Source organism: Pseudophryne corroboree, chromosome 1, assembly GCF_028390025.1.
Source record: "Pseudophryne corroboree isolate aPseCor3 chromosome 1, aPseCor3.hap2, whole genome shotgun sequence".
Taxonomy (NCBI): domain Eukaryota; kingdom Metazoa; phylum Chordata; class Amphibia; order Anura; family Myobatrachidae; genus Pseudophryne; species Pseudophryne corroboree.
The window spans coordinates 224,562,819-224,572,240 of NC_086444.1; positions in this window are offsets into that span (position 1 = coordinate 224,562,819).

The window sequence follows — 9,422 nt, forward strand, 5'->3', positions numbered from 1 at the left end:
TGTGACAAAGGGTGAACGGGATTGATCTACGCACCATCACCGATACCCCCCGGGAGTGAGTAGTATGAGTAGAATGGTAAGCCCACCCCACCCAAGGCTTTTTAAGAGACATAACCTTTGCCCCGACCAGGTGCGTCTCCAGAAGACAGACTATATCTGCATTATATTGTTTAAAATGCCTAAGTACAAGGGATCTTTTAATTTTATCATTTAACCCCCGGACATTCTAGGACAAAATTTTAAGGTGATTAGAGGCCATAGATCAGTGGGACATAGCAGAGAAGACTAATCCCGAGCACCCCACAAACATTATCAACATTAGCATCAATAACTCTCAAGTAGCTCACACCATAAATAACTGAGAAAAAAACAAAACAATACAAAAAAAATCACACAAACACCCCTCCCCCCCATCCCCCCACCCCGTATACCTGACCAAACTGTGGCATACCTATTCCCAAAAACATGTTCCCCAAACAAATTAGTAAAAATTTAACATAAAGAAGCAATAAATATTATGACCAAAGGACAAGGTGCAGGCCTCCCACCATCTAACAAAAGTAATAAGAGGACCCCACCCCGAGCCCTTCAGCACAACATTAACTGAAGGAAGTGACCAAAAGCATTAGATGCAGCATACATATTGGGCACTGTAAAACTGCGGCACTCAAACTATCAAAATATACAATTAGCATGACTAATAGCAATCATCAAGGATCAGCCGCCAGAGCCCGCCTAGCTGGGGCCCAGCGGTCCAGCCACGTGGCAGCCTCCCGAGGCGTGGTGAAGAATTTTGTCTCCCCGTCAGCTACCACCCGGAGCCTAGATGGAAAGAGCATCGCATATTGTAGATTAAGTTCCCTTAGTCGCCTCTTAATTGGGATGAATTGCGCACGGTCTTTTTGCACTTCCAGTGCAAAGTCTGGGAACGTAGAGATTTTGGAACCGTTCCACATTAAGAGGCCTTTCGTGCATACTAAGGACAACACAGCATCCCAGTCACGGTAATGAAGAAACTTTGCAATGAGAGTACGCGGTGGCGCACCTGGGGGAAGAGGTCGTAAGGGAATCCTGTGGGCCCGTTCAACAGTAAAAAAGGAGGTAAAGGAATCAGCTCCAAACGATTTGGTCAACCAGGTCTTAAGGAATTTCTCCGGGTCGGCACCCTCTTCCTTCTCCGGCAACCCCACAAAGCGAATGTTGTTTCTCCGAAGCCTCCCCTCCATGTCCAGCATCTTGCCTATGATGTCAGAGAGCTGACCGTCCATGGAATTGAGACGTGAAGCCATCGGTGAGATTTTATCCTCCAGAGTAGAAGTACGGGTCTCAACCTCACCCACACGCTCCCTGACTCTCTGGATATCGTGATGTATTATGGTCAAGTCAGCTTGAACCTGACCAATTTTGTCAGAGACGTGACTCACTGGCCGCCAGGGCCTCCAGGACTTTTTGTAAAACATCATCAGTAGCCTCGGTGGAAGAGGAAGATTGGCTGGGGGATGCCGGTGGAGGGGTATCCCCATCCCTGTCTGGTGTCGCCGCATTCCTCACCGAAGTATGTTGAAACCGAGCAAGCTTGGCTGCTGCAGATTTGTGGTGGTTACGCACCATAGCGAAATTAAATACTGGGACAAAGTAATGTATTAAACGCAGCAATCTCACAATAGCAGCGTAGGGGAAAACACTGTTGAAGCCGGTCTATTAGTGAATCGGAACCAGAGATACGGGGTATGGAAAGCTGTGTTGTCAATACCCGCGGCTCCAGCAGCAGAGCCGAGACTGTGACAGAGTGGAAGGCAAAACGGCTGTAGAAAGCTGTAGTAACAATAAACGTGGCTCCAGCAGCAGAGCCAATACTGTAGCAGAGTGGTCAGTAAAATGGCTGTAAACAGCTAATATAATAACGTGTTTGGCTCCAACAGCAGAGCCGAGACGGTAGCATAGAAGTCAGCCAAACGAACATATATAGGAAACCGCAGTGACAGTGTATGTGGCTGCAGCAACAGAGCTGATACTGGGAGAGGGGAGAGCACGGGTATAATGGCCGCCCCCTGCAGCACTGCACAGACGATCCTCAGCCCCAGCGTGCACAGCCAGCTAGAGGGGGGTAATTCACCGGCCCAGGTTGTGGTGATGTCTGGCGGCACACAGCAGCTCAGCCCCAGCACAGAAAAGACGGCCGCGGCCCGCGTCTTAGCGGACACCAGCGGGAGGGAGACCATGTGGAGAGACAGCAGCCGCGTCCAGGCTCACAGATGCCGGGCGGCTGCGAGGATCGGCGGTACTCAGCGGGCACGTCCTCAGGAGCGGCCGCAACCAGAGTCCCAGCAGCGGATAGAAGGAACAGCAGGCAGGACTCGGCAAGCCGTAACGAAGGGCATCAGAGCTGGGACCGGAAGTTCAACGCCATCCTAGGGTCCACGGGAGAGGGAGTACACCAGAGCTAGTGAACCCCGCACAGCAGACAGGCAGCACTTAACACCCGGTGTCCAGGTACCTTCCCCCACCAGTTCAGCAAGTTTAGGCTCGGGGGGGTACCTCAGGATATTTGTAACGGAGTGGTGAGGTAAAGAGCGCCCAGAAAGAGCTGCTACTCCATGTCCCGCTTAGCCACGCCCCAGAGAGTCCCGGTTATTGATATTAGCACACATGCTGGCCAATGCAGAGTCCCCACCCGTCCAAAAAAGTAAGAGATCGTCGATGTAGCGTTTATATACTAAGATGTTGGCCTGTATGATGTCTGTGCCGAAGAATTGGCGTTCTTGAGCAAACATGTATACATTTGCGTAACTTGGCGCTACATTCGATCCCATGGCGCAGCCTGTGAGCTGGACGTAAAACTCACCATTATGCAGAAAGTAGTTATGCGTAAGTGTATACTCCAAGAGTTGTAAGAATAACGGAATATGGAGACCCTGAAAATTTTCGGACTGTAGAAATTGTTGCATTGCCAGTAGTCCCTCAGCGTGTGGGATAACAGTGTACAGGCTCTGCACGTCCATGGTGCACATGATGGTATTCTGTGGAACAACTGCTAATTCCTGAAGCAGACAAAGTAAGTGTGACGTATCCTTTAAATAGGTGTTTTGTCTAGTGACAAGGGGCTGAATGAGAAGGTCCAGAAATTGAGAGATCGGCTGTGTAAGAGATCCCCTAGCTGAGGTGACCGGACGCCCCGGAGGATTCACACTGTCCTTATGTACCTTAGGTACCGTGTATAGGGTGGGAATAATAGGATGTGGTTGCATCAGTGAATTGGCCAATTTGGAACTGATGTGTCCATCATGCACTGCACTTTTCAGTATAGCATCAATTTCTACCTTATATGCTATGGTGGGGTTATATCGTAATTTCTTATAAGTGGTGGTATCCGCCAGTTGTCGATCAATTTCCTGAATGTACGTACTTTTGTCCTGAATGACAATGGCACCCCCTTTGTCCGCCGGCCGGATAGTGATGTCACTGTACGAAGCTAAGTCCGTAACCTGTTCTTGCCTGGACAGGTTACGGTAAATGTATGGTTGTGCACTATCATACTTGCAAATGGATGTGTCCAGGAGTCTAGAGAAAGACTTAATGGCTGCGTTCTAGTAAAAACTGATGTTACACAGATTAAGAAACCCATGCTGAAGGCGGGATGCCAGCGCTGCCTTTCCTGTACAACATGCAAATTCATGAACCTTTGAACATCCAAAAACAAAACAATCTTTTAGAATTAAACATCACGTTACATGTACATCTCAGTTCATCATATATGTCATTACGTGCCCGTGTGGCTTGGTCTACGTGGGACAAACTATTCGAACTTTTCGTGAAAGGATGGCCCTTCATCGATCAGCAATTAAGGCAGCGTTGGAGGGGAAATCGAACGACCAGCCGGTCGCCCGACATTTCAAGAACGCACAGCATCGGCTACAACAGTTACGGTACATGATTGTCGACCACATTCCCCCACATAACCGAGGAGGTGATCGGTCCAGGATGCTATCACAAAGAGAGATCGAATGGATCTACCGTCTATTAGAACTAGCACCTGATGGAGTCAATGAACACATTGCTTGGAGTGTGTTCTTATAACATCATCAGTATTTGTTGCCTTATTCTTTGTTCCCTGGTAGGGCCACGTGGTCTTTAATATCACGCAGTAGCTCCTTTCTTTAGCAGACACCACGTGCACTGGCTATACTTTGTTAGGCCAGGGTCAGTCAATTGTGCCACTACTCACTGTTGGTCTATTCATTATTATGGGCATGTATTTTGTTTATAACATCATGCCCTTTTCATTTACTTTTCTCTGACGTCCTAAGTGGATGCTGGGGACTCCGTCAGGACCATGGGGGATAGCGGCTCCGCAGGAGACAGGGCACAAAATTAAAAGTTTGACCACTAGGTGGTGTGCACTGGCTCCTCCCCCTATGACCCTCCTCCAAGCCTCAGTTAGATTTTTGTGCCCGGCCGAGAAGGGTGCAATCTAGGTGGCTCTCCTAAAGGGCTGCTTAGAATAAAAGTTTGTTAGGTTTTTTTATTTTCAGTGAGTCCTGCTGGCAACAGGCTCACTGCAACGCAGGACTAAGGGGAGAAGAAGCGAACTCACCTGCGTGCAGGATGGATTGGGCTTCTTAGGCTACTGGACATTAGCTCCAGAGGGACGATCACAGGTACAGCCTGGATGGGTCACCGGAGCCGCGCCGCCGGCCCCCTTACAGATGCTGAAGAGAGAAGAGGTCCAGAAATCGGCGGCTGAAGACTTCCCAGTCTTCTTAAGGTAGCGCACAGCACTGCAGCTGTGCGCCATTGCTCTCAGCACACTTCACACCGCGGTCACTGAGGGTGCAGGGCGCTGGGGGGGGCGCCCTGGGCAGCAATGAGATTACCTATACTGGCTAAAAATACATCACATATAGCCCCTGGGCTATATGGATGTATTTAACCCCTGCCAGGATTACAGAAAAAACCGGGAGAAGAGCCCGCCGAAAAGGGGGCGGGGCCTATCTCCTCAGCACACAGCGCCATTTTTCCCACACAGCTCCGCTGGTAGGAAGGCTCCCAAGCTCTCCCCTGCACTGCACTACAGAAACAGGGTAAAATCAGAGAGGGGGGGCACTTATTTGGCGATATTCATAATATTTAAGCTGCTATAAGGGGAACACACTTATTTAAGGTTGTCCCTATATATTTATAGCGCTTGGGTGTGTGCTGGCAAACTCTCCCTCTGTCTCCCCAAAGGGCTAGTGGGGTCCTGTCTTCTATCAGAGCATTCCCGGTGTGTCTGCTGTGTGTCGGTACGTGTGTGTCGACATGTATGAGGACGATGTTGGTGTGGAGGCGGAGCAATTGCCTGTAGTGGTGATGTCACCCCCTAGGGAGTCGACACCGGAATGGATGGCTTTGTTTATGGAATTACGTGATAGTGTCAGCACGCTGCAAAAGTCGGTTGACGACATGAGACGGCCGGCAAACCAATTAGTACCTGTCCAGGCGTCTCAGACACCATCAGGGGCTTTAAAACGCCCATTACCTCAGTCGGTCGATACGGACACCGACACGGACACTGACTCCAGTGTCGACGGTGAAGAAGCAAACGTATTTTCCAGTAGGGCCACACGTTACATGATCACGGCAATGAAGGAGGCTTTGCATATTTCTGATACTGCAAGTACCACAAAAAGGGGTATTATGTGGGGTGTGAAAAAACTACCTGTAGTTTTTCCTGAATCAGATGAATTGAATGAAGTGTGTGATGAAGCGTGGGTTACCCCCGATAAAAAACTGCTAATTTCAAAGAAGTTATTGGCATTATACACTTTCCCGCCAGAGGTTAGGGCGCGCTGGGAAACACCCCCTAGGGTAGATAAGGCGCTCACACGCTTATCAAAACAAGTGGCGTTACCGTCCCCAGAAACGGCCGCCCTCAAAGACCCAGCTGATAGGAGGCTGGAAAATACCCTAAAAAGTATATACACACATACTGGTGTTATACTGCGACCAGCTATCGCATCAGCATGGATGTGCAGTGCTGGGGTGGCTTGGTCGGAGTCACTGACTGAAAATATTGATACCCTGGATAGGGACAGTATTTTATTGACTATAGAGCATTTAAAGGATGCATTTCTTTATATGCGAGATGCACAGAGGGATATTTGCACTCTGGCATCAAGGGTAAGTGCGCTGTCCATCTCTGCCAGAAGAAGTTTATGGACGCGACAGTGGTCAGGTGATGCGGATTCCAAGCGGCATATGGAAGTATTGCCGTATAAAGGGGAGGAGTTATTTGGGGTCGGTCTATCAGACTTGGTGGCCACGGCAACAGCCGGAAAATCCACCTTTTTACCTCAGGTCACCTCCCAGCAGAAAAAGACACCGTCTTTTCAGCCGCAGCCCTTTCGTTCCCATAAGAACAAGCGGGCAAAAGGACATTCATATCTGCCCCGAGGCAAAGGAAAGGGTAAGAGACTGCAGCAAGCAGCTCCCTCTCAGGAGCAGAAGCCCTCCCCCGCTTCTGCAAAGTCCTCAGCATGACGCTGGGGCCTTACAAGCGGACTCAGGTGCGGTGGGGGGTCGCCTCAAGAATTTCAGCGCGCAGTGGGCTCACTCACAAGTGGACCCCTGGATCCTGCAGGTAGTATCTCAGGGTTACAGGTTGGAATTCGAGACGTCTCCCCCTCGCCGGTTCCTGAAGTCTGCTTTACCAACGTCTCCTTCCGACAGGGAGACGGTATTGGAAGCCATTCACAAGCTGTATTCTCAGCAGGTGATAGTCAAGGTACCCCTCCTACAACAAGGAAAGGGGTATTATTCCACGCTGTTTGTGGTACCGAAGCCGGACGGCTCGGTAAGACCTATTCTAAATCTGAAGTCTTTGAACATGTACATACAAAAGTTCAAGTTCAAGATGGAGTCACTCAGAGCAGTGATAGCGAATCTGGAAGAAGGGGACTTTATGGTGTCCTTGGACATCAAGGATGCTTACCTCCATGTCCCAATCTGCCCTTCACACCAAGGGTACCTCAGGTTCGTGGTACAAAACTGTCATTATCAGTTTCAGACGCTGCCGTTTGGATTGTCCACGGCACCCCGGGTCTTTACCAAGGTAATGGCCGAAATGATGATTCTTCTTCGAAGAAAAGGCGTATTAATTATCCCTTACTTGGACGATCTCCTGATAAGGGCAAGATCCAGAGAACAGTTAGAGGCCGGGGTAGCACTAACCCAAGTAGTGCTGCAACAGCACGGGTGGATTCTAAATTTTCCAAAATCCCAGCTGAGCCCGACGACACGTCTGCTGTTCCTAGGGATGATTCTGGACACTGTTCAGAAAAAGGTGTTTCTTCCGGAGGAGAAAGCCAGGGAGTTATCCGAACTTGTCGGAAACCTCCTAAAACCAGGAAAAGTGTCTGTGCATCAATGCACAAGAGTCCTGGGAAAAATGGTGGCTTCTTACGAAGCGATTCCATTCGGCAGATTCCACGCACGAATTTTTCAGTGGGATCTGCTGGACAAATGGTCCGGATCGCATCTGCAGATGCATCAGCGGATAACCTTGTCTCCGAGGACAAGGGTGTCTCTTCTGTGGTGGTTGCAGAGTGCTCCTCTGTTAGAGGGCCGCAGATTCGGCATACAGGACTGGGTCCTGGTGACCACGGATGCCAGTCTGAGAGGCTGGGGAGCAGTCACACAGGGAAGAAACTTCCAGGGCGTGTGGTCAAGCCTGGAGACGTCTCTTCACATAAATATACTGGAGCTAAGAGCAATCTACAATGCTCTAAGCCTGGCAAAACCTCTGCTTCAGGGTCAGCCGGTGTTGATCCAGTCGGACAACATCACGGCAGTCGCCCACGTAAACAGACAGGGCGGCACAAGAAGCAGGGGGGCAATGGCAGAAGCTGCGAGGATTCTTCGCTGGGCGGAAAATCATGTGATAGCACTGTCAGCAGTGTTCATTCCGGGAGTGGACAACTGGGAAGCAGACTTCCTCAGCAGACACGACCTTCACCCGGGAGAGTGGGGACTTCATCCAGAAGTTTTCCACATGCTTGCGATCCGTTGGGAAAAACCAATGGTGGACATGATGGCGTCCCGCCTCAACAAAAAACTGGACAGGTATTGCGCCAGGTCAAGAGATCCTCAGGCAATAGCTGTGGACGCCCTGGTAACACCATGGGTGTACCAGTCAGTGTATGTGTTCCCTCCTCTGCCTCTCATACCCAAGGTACTGAGAATTATACGGCAAAGGGGAGTAAGAACGATACTCGTGGCTCCGGATTGGCCAAGAAGGACTTGGTACCCGGAACTTCAGGAGATGCTCACGGAAGATCCGTGGCCCCTACCCCTAAGAAGGGATCTGCTTCAGCAGGGACCTTGTCTATTCCAAGACTTACCGCGGCTGCGTTTGACGGCATGGCGGTTGAACGCCGGATCCTGAAGGAAAAAGGCATTCCGGAAGAAGTCATTCCTACCCTGATTAAGGCCAGGAAGGAAGTGACCGCACAGCATTATCACCGCATTTGGAGAAAATATGTTGCGTGGTGTGAGGCCAGGAGGGCCCCAACGGAGGAATTTCAACTGGGTCGATTCCTACATTTCCTGCAAACAGGATTGTCTATGGGCCTCAAATTGGGGTCCATTAAGGTTCAAATTTCGGCCCTGTCGATCTTCTTCCAAAAAGAATTGGCTTCAGTTCCTGAAGTCAAAACTTTTGTCAAAGGAGTACTACATATACAGCCCCCGGTTGTGCCTCCAGTGGCACCGTGGGATCTCAATGTAGTTTTGGAATTCCTCAAATCCCATTGGTTTGAGCCACTTAAATCGGTGGATTTGAAATATCTTACATGGAAAGTGACCATGCTTCGGCCAGGAGAGTGTCAGAATTGGCGGCTTTATCTTACAAAAGCCCATATCTGATTTTCCATTCGGAAAGGGCAGAACTGCGGACGCGTCCTCAGTTTCTCCCTAAGGTGGTATCAGCGTTTCACCTGAACCAACCTATTGTGGTGCCTGCGGCTTCTAGCGGCTTGGAGGACTCCAAGTTGTTGGACGTTGTCAGAGCCTTAAAAATATATATTTCAAGGACGGCTGGAGTCAGAAAGTCTGACTCGCTGTTTATACTGTATGCACCCAACAAGCTGGGTGCTCCTGCGTCTAAGCAGACGATTGCTCGTTGGATTTGTAGCACAATTCAACTTGCGCATTCTGTGGCAGGCCTGCCACAGCCAAAATCTGTAAATGCCCACTCCACAAGGAAGGTGGGCTCATCTTGGGCGGCTGCCCGAGGGGTCTCGGCATTACAACTCTGCCGAGCAGCTACGTGGTCAGGGGAGAGCACGTTAGTAAAATTCTACAAATTTGATACCCTGGCTAAGGAGGACCTGGAGTTCTCTCATTCGGTGCTGCAGAGTCATCCGCACTCTCCCGCCCGTTTGGGA